A 13,105-nucleotide genomic window follows, 5' to 3' on the forward strand; every position below is an offset into this window, starting at 1 on the left:
TCATAAAAAATTTCCCAGACACTGCCAATCTGCGTACTAGCCGCTTTAAAAATCATATCTTGAGATTCACAACTTGAAAATCAGTTTCGTGATTTTTCCCTGAAAATAGACTCATATTCCCATCTACATATTTTTTCTAGAATTTTTGGTCGGGCCAATTAGTACAGTTTATTAGTCAAAGTCTCCCATGTTACAGGGATCGACTACACTGACCTTTGCGCATTACGACTTGGATATCTCCCTGCACAGAGCTTCAATACTGATGCCGTTTGTTTCTATAGAAACTAGACTCAGAGAGGAATCTATAATTATATGGCATGAATTCTAATTATCTCTGGTTAATTTATAATGAATTTCCAAAGTCAGAACATGGAATCCAGAAACCGTTCTGGCCCTGTCTCACGAGAACCTGAATATCTCTCAACATACTGTCCATATGATCGTTTCGTTACTTTCCTATGAAAATAGATTCATCAAGGTTGGTTTAAATAATTTATTCACTAATTAATTACATTCCTACTATTTTTACTGATTTTCCAAATCTACATCACTGCTGCTGTCAGCATCTGCCTTTAAGGTAGACTTTACCTATTTCATAGTTTCCATGATTCAACTAGCCCTTTTAGCATAAATAGCACAATTTATGATAGTGATTAACCATTCCCATGGCCAATCCTTGTCAAGCATATCCACACCAAATGATTATAACATTATACTCAAACATATATAAGCCATTTTCGCATGGCTATCCAAAATTATACAAGTCCAAAGGGTCCATGACCCACAACAAACGGGTAGTCCTATACATGCCATTTCGAAGTTCAACCAAAATTGTACCAAAAGGGGGCTTTGATAGTGTGGGCGACTTTGACTTCAAGATCCCGAGTCTGATAGCTGGAGAACCAAATCTATAAAACAGAGGAGCAATGAAACGGAGTAAGCAATTTATGCTTAGTAAGTTTTGAGCAAGGAATTCCAGCACAACAAAAGTATAGCATTCATATAGCTAAACGGATAATTTCATATGCACAAATTTTCGATATCATACTTGCTTCACATTACCAACCCTTATGTACATACACAAAAGATCAACTTAGCCAAAGGCCGGTAGCTCGTTTATCAACTGAGCGAATACTTATTTGTAAGGGCTCAACTAAATTCAAGCACATACGAAACATACCTCAATGTTGGGATGTTTCTAGAGTATTAACTGAAATTTTTACAGCAAGATCATTCATTCCCAAATCACGTACCTTCGGAATTTAACCGGATATAGCTCCTCGTTCAAATGCCTTCGGGACATAGCCCGGTTATAGTAACTCGCACAAATGCCTTCGGGACTTAACCCGGATTTAGTACTCGCACAAATGCCTTCGGGACTTAACCCGGATTTAGTAACTCGCACCAATGCCTTCGGGCTTAGCCCGGAATTAGTATCTCGCACAAATGCCTTCGGATCTTAGTCCGGATATGGTCACTTAGCACAAAGCCTTCGGGACTTAGCCCGGACATCATTCAAATAACCATGCACATTTAACAATAAATCATGGCACATTCGTATTTCATTTTCGTTAGCAAAACTCAAACACAAGACACTTATCATTCTTGTAATTTCGGCTCAATAGCCACACACAAAGAGCATGATTTTGATTTGCTTAAAACATGATCTAATCAAATCTTAATTTAAGCTCTCTTACTCAAGAACTTACCTCGGATGTTGTCGAACGATTCCGATGGCTATTCGACCACTTTTTCCTTCCCTTTATCGGATTTAGTTCCCCTTTGCTCTTGAGCTTAATTAAACAAATAAATTGATTTAATCATTTGAGCATCGAAAAGAGGAACACAAGGCACTTAGCCCATATTTATACATTAGACATTAAAGTCACATATGTACGGAATCATGAATCAAACTCAACATTTTAGCTAATTTTCCCCCTTGGCCGAATTTTCTAAGCCAAGACAAAAGCATCAATATGCTTGCCTCCAACCGAATACATGAAACACCAAATCTTCTTCCTATGGCCGAATATGCATGTCTATGTTGGGGCCGATTATATGCTTAATACTTCCTACAAGTATGGTTACTTGTATTGATTATAAATATCATCTTGTTTCAAGTTCAAAACTTGGCTAATACACACATATATACACTAGTAAAGCATCCTCTCCCTTTCCATCAATTTAACACATGCATTGCTCATTAACATACAAAAGTTATATTCGGCCTTAGCACACAACTTGCTAGCCGATTCTTCCCCATCTAGCAACCAATGCACATATGTGCTCACTCAAAAATGCTAAAAAGGAGATTCGAGAATCATCAATCCACCATCACATGCATCATTAAGAAGCTTCATATTTAGCATGCAGTGGCATTAACACAAAATCCACCTAGGCCGAATATCATCCCCATGACATAGCAAGGATTTGAACCATGGGCTAATTAGAACTCAAGCTAGCAACTAAAAACATGCATGAATCTCATGGCACAACCTCAAACATACCTTAATCTAGATATAAGTATGGCCAAACCTCCTCCTAATCCTCTTCCAAATCAAACATGAAGCAAGAACTCCTTCCTCCTTCCTTAGAATTTTCGGCCAAATGAAGATGAAAAAGGATGAACAAAATTTTCCCCTTTCTTTTCTTTAACTCACGGCAATAGGGGGGGAAGACAACCACACACATTTTTTTTGTTTCCATCATATTCCCTTTCATTATTTTATGCCCATGCTCCTTATTTTATTTTTCCTAACATACCTCACTAACATAACATGTTTGTGACATGTTTCCACTCATGATGCACTAACACAACATGTCTATGACATGTCTTGCCCATCACACTTGGTCTACCATGCTTGTCATGGCCGGCCACTACTCATTAGGGGGGAATTTGACATGCAAGTCCCCCCTTTTTCCACATGCACTAATAGGTCCTTACGCATTGACCTATCACATTTTAAAATTTTCTCACATAAGTCCTATTTGATGAAATTCACTTACAATTAACAAAATTCAAACACGAAATTTTCACACATGCACATGTACATATAATGAGCATCAATTATGACGGTTAATTTTTTTTACGACTCGGTTTAGAGGTCCCGAAACCACTTCCCGACTAGGGTCAATTTTGGGCTGTCACAACTCTCCCCCACTTAAGAAATTTTCGTCCCCGAAAATCTTACCGGTAAATAGGTTTGGGTATCGTTCTTTCATCGAGCTCTCAGTTTCCCAAGTAGCTTCCTCAATCCCGTGTTTGAGCCATAACACCTTAACTAACGGAACCATTTTGTTTCGCAACTCTTTCACTTCACGAGCTAGGATACAAATCGGTTCTTCTTCATAACTCAAGTCAGATTGAATTTCAACTTCTGAGGGATTAATCACATGTGACGGATCGGATCTATAACGTCGAAGCATCGAAACATGAAAGACATCGTGAATCTTTTCAAGTTCAGGGGGCAAAATCAATCTATACGCAACCGGACCAACTCGTTCGGAGATTTCGTACGGCCCAATGAATCTCGGGCTCAACTTGCCCTTACGGCCAAATCTGAGTACCTTTTTCCAAGGCGAAACTTTAAGAAACACTTTATCTCCCACTTGATATTCAATGTCTTTTCGTTTCAAATCCGCATACGATTTTTGACGATCTGTGGCTACTTTCAGACTTTCACGGATTACCTTTACTTTCTGTTCGGCATCCTTAATCAAATCAACTCCGAAAATTTTACTTTCACCGAGCTCGGTCCAAAACAATGGTGTACGGCATTTACGACCGTACAAAGCCTCGTAAGGTGCCATCTTAATACTTGATTGAAAACTATTGTTGTAAACGAATTCAATCAAAGGTAAATACCGTTCCCATGAACTACTGAACTCGAGGATGCAACATCTCAACATATCCTCAAGTATCTGAATTATCCGCTCGGATTGACCATCGGTTTGGGGGTGAAAAGCTGTGCTAAAATGCAGCTTGGTACCCAAAGCTTCTTGCAATTTCTTCCAAAATCATGAGGTGAATCTCGGATCTCTATCCGACACGATAGAAATAGGTACCCCGAGTAATCTCACAATTTGAGAAACATACAATTCAGCTAGTTTATCCAATGAAAAATCCGTACGCACGGGGATAAAGTGAGCCGACTTAGTCAGTCTATCAACAACAACCCAAATCGCATCCTTCTTGCTTGCTGACAATGGAAGTCCGGACACAAAGTCCATTGTGACTCGATCCCATTTCCACTCGGGTATCATGATTGGCTGAAGCAATTTTGAAGGCACTTGATGTTCCGCTTTCACTTGTTGACATATTAAACATCTCGAAACAAAGTCGGAGATGTCTCGTTTCATACCATGCCACCAAAACCAACGTTGCAAATCGTTGTACATTTTCGTACTCCCCGGGTGAATTGACATTCGGCTACAATGGGCTTCGTTCAGAATCATCGAAATGAGTCCCGAATTCCTTGGAACGCACAAACGACTTCTGAACCTCAAACAATCATCATCATCAATTTGAAACTCCGATTCCTTGTTCGGAACACACTCAGCCTGTTTTGCAACCAATTCATCATCAACCTTCTGGGCTTCACGAATTTGATGAATCAATAATGGTTTGGCTTTTAATTCAGCTACTAACACATTGTCGGGTAGAACAAACAAGTGCACATTCATCGCTCGTAAAGCAAACAATGATTTCCGGCTTAAGGCGTCCGCAACCACATTAGCCTTTCCCGGTGGTAATCAATGACAAGCTCGTAATCTTTCAACAACTCAAGCCAACGTCTTTGTCGCAGATTTAAGTCTCTTTGAGTCATCAAATATCTGAGACTTTTGTGATCCGAAAATACATGGCACTTTTCACCAAATAAGTAATGTTGCCATATTTTTAAAGCAAATACGATGGCAGCTAGTTCAAGATCATGGGTCGGATAATTTTTCTCATGTGGCTTTAATTGTCTCGACGCATAGGCTACCACTCGACCTTCTTGCATCAATACGCAACCCAACCCAAGTAGGGATGCGTCACTATAAATGACAAACTCTTTGCCTGATTCGGGTTGCACTAAAATTGGAGCTTCAGTCAAATAAGTTTTCAGTTGATCGAAACTTTTCTGACATTTCTCCGTCCATTCGAACTTAACATCCTTTTGAAGTAGCTTCGTCATTGGTGTGGCTATCATCGAGAAACCTTTGACAAATCGTCGGTAATAACCGGCGAGCCCCAGGAAGCTCCGAACTTCGGTAATATTTCTTGGAGGCTTCCAGTTAAGTATGGCTGAAATTTTGCTCGGGTCAACTCGAATACCCGATGCGGATACCACATGACCCAAGAAGCTAACCTCTCTTAACCAGAACTCACACTTACTGAACTTAGCATATAACTGCTTATCCCGCAAAATTTGCAACACTAGTCTCAGGTGCTCAGCATGTTCGGTCTCATCTCTTGAATAGACCAAGATGTCATCAATGAACACAACTACGAACCGATCCAAATATGGTCTGAAGATCCGATTCATTAAATCCATAAATACTGCAGGGGCATTAGTGAGCCCAAACGGCATCATTAAGAATTCGTAGTGACCATATCTCGTTCTGAAGGCAGTTTTGGGTATGTCCGAATCTCGAATTCGCAACTGATAATAGCCCGATCTAAAATCTATTTTTGAGAACACTGAGGCTCCCTTCAGTTGGTCGAACAAATCATCGATACGCGATAACGGATATTTGTTCTTTATCATCACTCTATTCAGTTGACGATAGTCAATGCACAACCTCATGGTTCCGTCCTTCTTTTTCACGAACAATACTGGTGCACCCCAAGGTGAGAAACTTGGTCGAGCAAAACCTCTATCCGTCAATTCTTGCAACTGAGCTTTCAACTCTTTTAACTCGGTTGGTGCCATACGATACGGAGCCATCGAAATCGGCGTAGTCCCAGGTACAAGCTCAATACCAAACTCTATCTCCCGAACAGGTGGTAACCCGGTAATTCTTCAGGAAAAAACATCCGGGTATTCACAAACCACCGGCACAGATTCGGGTTTCTTTTCTAATTCTTTGTCATCAAGTACATACGCAAGGTATGCTTCGCACCCTTTTCTTACATATTTCTGGGCCAACATTGAGGATATTACAGCTGGCAACCCATCCAAGTCCGTAGACTCAACTCGAATTACTTCGTTATTTGCGCACCTCAATTCAATAGTCTTGCTTTTGCAATTCACAACCGCATCATGCACGGTCAACCAATCCAACCCGAGAATAACGTCAAATTCATCAAACGGCAAAAGCATCAAGTCCGCCGGAAAACAGGAACCTCGAATTTCTAGGGACATTTCTTACACACTTTGTCGACAAGCACGTAACGACCCAAGGGATTTGACACCCGAATTACGAACTCAGTAGACTCAATAGGTAAAGTCTTACTGGATGCTAAGGTTTCACATATGTAAGAATGAGTAGAACCGGGGTCAATCAAAGCAATTACATTAGTATCAAAGAGAGTAAAAGTACCGGTAATAACATCAGGCGAAGAAGCATCCTCGCGGGCACGTATAGCATAAGCTCTAGCAGGCGCACGAGCCTCGGATCTGATCGTAGCATCTCTAGATCCTCTCTGACCACCACCAGCATTGCCCGTATTTCCAGATGGTCTACCTCGAGCAGTGGTAGCACCCGGTTTCCCACTCTGATTTACATTCTGTTCAGACAACCTCGGGCAATCTTCAATGAAGTGGTCAACTGATCCGCACTTGTAACAGGAGCGGTCAGGGAATCTACAACTCCCCGAATGCCATTTACCGCAATATCAACATTTCATTCTGTCTCCACGTTCATTCCCAACACTGGCGATCGAAGTGCCTCGTGTACCCACAGGGGGTCGATCACGATCTCGTCTAAAAAGGCCCGAAGTGCCTCTAAACTGACCCGCATCATCTCGAAATTTCTTCGATGCCTGTTGAAGAGACTTTCCCGAGGATCTTTTACGAAACTCTCCAGTTTCCTCATCAACTTTTTGTTTTTCTTTTCTAAGCTCTTCGGCTTTACAAGCTCGCTCGACAAGTACTACGAACTCTCGTATTTCAAGAACGCCAACGAACATTTTTATATCTTCATTCAGCCCATCCTCGAAGCGTTTACACATAATAGCCTCGGACGAAACACATTCCCGAGTGTATCTACTAAGTCTAACAAATTTTCGCTCGTAATCAGTAACTGACATAGAACCTTGCTTAAGCTCAAGAAATTCCTTTCCGTTTTTGATCAACAAATCTCTGACTGATATACTTTTTCCGAAACTCAGTTTGGAAAAACTCTCAAGTTACTTGCTCTTGGGGCACAACAGAAGTCAGAGTACTCCACCAATAGTAGGCAGAATCGCGTAGCAAGGAGATAGTACACTTTAGGCATTCATCGGGTGTACAAGATAGCTCATCAAGTACCCGGATAGTGTTGTCCAACCAAAATTCAGCTTGCTCGGCATCGTCGCTATCCGTAGCTTTAAATTCAGTAGCCCCATGTTTTCGGATTCTGTCAACTTGGGGCTTATTTAACCTTATTTGGTCAGTTACCGGAGGTATTGTAGGTGCGGGGGTGGTATTTGTCAGGAAGGGAGGTTGTGGAACAGCCGTATTAGTTCGAATGCATTGGTTGAACCAATCATTCATCACGCTATAGAAAGCTTGTCTAGCTTCATCATTCGGGTTACTAGCATTAGGTTGAGAGTCCACCGGCGCTGTCCCTTGTGCGGGAGCAGGCGCTACACTCTCAAGATCATCAGCTACCGCTCGGTCGGGATCGGGATCCATTACTATAAATAAACACATTTGCAAATGTCAGAAATCACCACACTATCAAATAATCACATAAAATGGCATGTATATCTAGACCCAACGCATTACGGTAGTCCTAGAATCGACTAAACTGTAGCTCTGATACCAATCAAATGTAACACCCCGAACCCGAGACCGTCACCGGAGTCGAACACGAGGTGTTAACAGACTTTAAAAAATTTTCCAGACACTGCCAATCTGCGTAATAGTCGCTTTAAAAATCATATCTTGAGTTCAGAAACTCGGAATCCAGTTCTGTAAATTTTCCCTGAAACTAAACTCATATGCCCATCTACATATTTTTTTCTAGAATTTTTGGTTAGGCCAATTAGTACAGTTTATTAGTCCAAGTCTCCCATGTTACAGGGATCGACTACACTGACCTTTGCGCATTACGACTTGGATATCTCCCTGTACAGGGCTTCAATACTGATGCTGTTTGTTTCTATAGAAACTAGACTCAGAGAGGAATCTATACATATATGGCTTGACTCCTAATTGTCTTTGGTTAATTTATAATGAATTTCCAAAGTCGGAACAGGAAATCCAGAAACCGTTCTGGCCTGTCTCACAAGAACCTGAATATCTCTTAACATACTATCCGTATGATTGTTTCGTTACTTTCCTATGAAAATAGATTCATTAAGGTTCGTTTACATAATTTATTCACTATTTAATTCCATTCCTACTATTTTTAGTGAATTTCCAAATCTACATCACTGCTGCTGTCAGCATCTGCCTTTAAGGTAGACTTTACCTATTTCATAGTTTCCATGATTCAACTAGCCCTTTTTGCATAAGTAGCACAATTTATGATAGTGATTAACCATTCCCATGGCCAATCCTTGTCAAGCCTATCCACACCTCTCAATAACCATATCCATACCAAATGGTTATAACATTACACTCAAACATATATAAGCCATTTTCGCATGGCTATCCAAAATTATACAAGTCCAAAGGGTCCATGACCCACAACAAACGGGTAGTCCTATACATGCCATTTCGAAGTTCAACCAAAATTGTACCAAAAGGGGGCTTTGATAGTGTGGGCGACTTTGACTTCAAGATCCCGAGTCCGATAGCTGGAGAACCAAATCTATAAAACAGAGGAGCAATGAAACGGAGTAAGCAATTTATGCTTAGTAAGTTTTGAGCAAGGAATTCCAGCACAACAAAAGTATAGCATTCATATAGCTAAACGGATAATTTCATATGCACAAATTTTCGATATCATACTTGCTTCACATTACCAACCCTTATGTACATACACAAAAGATCAACTTAGCCAAAGGCCGGTAGCTCGTTTATCAACTGAGCGAATACTTATTTGTAAGGGCTCAACTAAATTCAAGCACATACGAAACATACCTCAATGTTGGGATGTTTCTAGAGTATTAACTGAAATTTTTACAGCAAGATCATTCATTCCCAAATCACGTACCTTCGGAATTTAACCGGATATAGCTCCTCGTTCAAATGCCTTCGGGACATAGCCCGGTTATAGTAACTCGCACAAATGCCTTCGGGACTTAACCCGGATTTAGTACTCGCACAAATGCCTTCGGGACTTAACCCGGATTTAGTAACTCGCACCAATGCCTTCGGGCTTAGCCCGGAATTAGTATCTCGCACAAATGCCTTCGGATCTTAGTCCGGATATGGTCACTTAGCACAAAGCCTTCGGGACTTAGCCCGGACATCATTCAAATAACCATGCACATTTAACAATAAATCATGGCACATTCGTATTTCATTTTCGTTAGCAAAACTCAAACACAAGACACTTATCATTCTTGTAATTTCGGCTCAATAGCCACACACAAAGAGCATGATTTTGATTTGCTTAAAACATGATCTAATCAAATCTTAATTTAAGCTCTCTTACTCAAGAACTTACCTCGGATGTTGTCGAACGATTCCGATGGCTATTCGACCACTTTTTCCTTCCCTTTATCGGATTTAGTTCCCCTTTTCTCTTGAGCTTAATTAAACAAATAAATTGATTTAATCATTTGAGCATCGAAAAGAGGAACACAAGGCACTTAGCCCAAATTTATACATTAGACATTAAAGTCACATATGTACGGAATCATGAATCAAACTCAACATTTTAGCTAATTTTCCCCCTTGGCCAAATTTTCTAAGCTAAGACAAAAGCATCAATATGCTTGCCTCCAACCGAATACATGCATGTAACACCCCGAACCCGAGACCGTCACCGGAGTCGAACACGAGGTGTTAACAGACTTTAAAAATTTTCCAGACACTGCCAATCTGCGTAATAGTCTCTTTAAAAATCATATCTTGAGTTCAGAAACTCGGAATCCAGTTCCGTAAATTTTCCCTGAAACTAGACTCTAATGTCCATCTACATATTTTTTTCTAGAATTTTTGGTTTGGCCAATTAGTACAGTTTATTAGTCCAAGTCTCCCATGTTACAGGGATCGACTACACTGACCTTTGCGCATTACGACTTGGATATCTCCCTGTACAGGGCTTCAATACTGATGCCGTTTGTTTCTATAGAAACTAGACTCAGAGAGGAATCTATACATATATGGCTTGACTCCTAATTGTCTCTGGTTAATTTATAATTAATTTCTAAAGTCGGAACAGGAAATTCAGAAACTGTTCTGGCCCTGTCTCACGAGAACCTGAATATCTCTTAACATACTGTCCGTATGTTTGTTTCGTTACTTTCCTATGAAAATATATTCATCAAGGTTCATTTAAATAATTTATTCACTATTTAATTACATTCCTACTATTTTTAGTGATTTTCCAAATCTACATCACTGCTGCTGTCAGCATCTGCCTTTAAGGTAGACTTTACCTATTTCATAGTTTCCATGATTCAACTTGCCCTTTTTGCATAAATAGCACAATTTATGATAGTGATTAACCATTCCCATGGCCAATCCTTGTCAAGCATATCCACACCAAATGATTATAACTTTATACTCAAACACATATAAGCCATTTTCGCATGGCTATCCAAAATTATACAAGTCCAAAGGGTCCATGACCCACAACAAACGGGTAGTCCTATACATGCCATTTCGAAGTTCAACCAAAATTGTACCAAAAAGGGGGGGGGCTTTGATAGTGTGGGCGACTTCGACTTCAAAATCCCGAGTCCGATAGCTGGAGAACCAAAATCTATAAAACAGAGGATCAAAGAAACGGAATAAGCAATTTATGCTTAGTAAGTTTTGAGCAAGGAATTCCAGCACAACAAAAGTATAGCATTCATGTAGCTAAACGGATAATTTCATATGCACAATTTTTCAATATCATACTTGCTTCACATTACCAACCCTTATGTACATACACAAAAGATCAACTTAGCCAAAGGCCGGTAGCTCGTTTATCAACTGAGCGAATACTTATTTGTAAGGGCTCAACTAAATTCAAGCACATACGAAACATACCTCAATGTTGGGATGTTTCTAGAGTATTTACTGAAATTTTTACAGCAAGATCATTCATTCCCAAATCACGTACCTTCGGAATTTAACCGGATATAGCTACTCGTTCAAATGCCTTCGGGACATAGCCCGGTTATAGTAACTCGCACAATTGCCTTCGGGACTTAACCCGGATTTAGTAACTCGCACAAATGCCTTCGGGCTTAGCCCGGAATTAGTATCTCGCACAAATGCCTTCGGGCTTAGCCCGGAATTAGTATCTCGCACAAATGCCTTCGGATCTTAGTCCGGATATGGTCACTTAGCACAAAGCCTTCAGGACTTCGCCCGGACATCATTCAAATAACCATGCACATTTAACAGTAAATCATGGCACATTCGTATTTCATTTTCGTTAACAAAACTCAAACACAAGACACTTATCATTCTTGCAATTTCGGCTCAATAGCCACACACAAAGAGCATGATTTTAATTTGCTTAAAACATGACCTAATCAAATCATAATTTAAGCTCTTTTACTCAAGAACTTACCTCGGGTGTTGTCGAACGATTCCGATAGCTATTCGACCACTTTTTCCTTCCCTTTATCGGATTTGGTTCCCCTTTGCTCTTGAGCTTAATTAAACAAATAAATTGATTTAATCATTTGAGCATCGAAAAGAGGAACACAAGGCACTTAGCCCATATTTATACATTAGACATTAAAGTCACATATGTACGGAATCATGAATCAAACTCAACGTTTTAGCTAATTTTCCTCCTTGGCCGAATTTTCTAAGCCAAGACAAAAGCATCAATATGCTTGCCTCTAACCGAATACATGCAACACCAATCTTCTTCCTATGGCCGAATATGCATGTCTATGTTGAGGCCGATTATATACTTAATACCACACATAAATGACATACATTTTACTAACTAATGCATTCCATATTATACTCAATACGCATCCATCATTTAATCCATAACCGAAGCACCATCATGTGCAATCATATATATATATGTGCAAGAGCTGAATCCCAAATTTTGATTATAACCAAATTTAAACATATATCCAAAACATAAATCTTACCTACCATGCAATAAGCATAAATCACACTCATGGATATACCATGGCCGATACTTCCAACAACACCAAATAAAAATATACTTCATGGATCTAAGGTAGAACCAAGAAAGAAACTCATAATCATCAAGATGTAAGTAACTACCATTTTTCATCTAGATCTAGCATGAAACACAACCATCACCCTTATTAATCTCCATAGCCGAAAATCTTACTTATTCCAAAAATTCAAATCTCAACTTGGTCACGAAAATAACTTGGTATCTCACCGACACAACATCAACACCAAGCAAGAATGATGCATCCATGGCCGAGTGTCATTTCCATCACATAGCAAGATTTAGACCATGGGCTAGGTAGAACTCAAGCTAACAACTAAAACATGCATGCATCTCATGGAACATCATCAAACATACCTTAGCCTAGTTACATGCATGGCCGAACCCCTTCAACCTTTCTTCTTCCTTCCTCCTTAAATTTTTTTGGCCAAAGATGAACCAAAGGATGAGCACTTTTTTTTTTTGTTTTTCTTTCTAGGTTCGGCAAAATGGGGGGGGGGAGACAACGACACACTTTTTTTTGTTTCCATCATATTCCCTTTCATTATTTTATGCCCATTCTCCTTATTTTATTTTTTTCCACCCATGATGCACCAACACAACATGTCTATGACATGTCTTGCCCATCACACTTGGTCTACCATGCTTGTCATGGCCGGCCACTACTAATTAGGGGGGAAATTTGACATGCAAGTCCCCCCTT

This window comes from Gossypium hirsutum, chromosome A02, assembly GCF_007990345.1.
Source record: "Gossypium hirsutum isolate 1008001.06 chromosome A02, Gossypium_hirsutum_v2.1, whole genome shotgun sequence".
NCBI classification, from domain to species: Eukaryota; Viridiplantae; Streptophyta; class Magnoliopsida; order Malvales; family Malvaceae; genus Gossypium; species Gossypium hirsutum.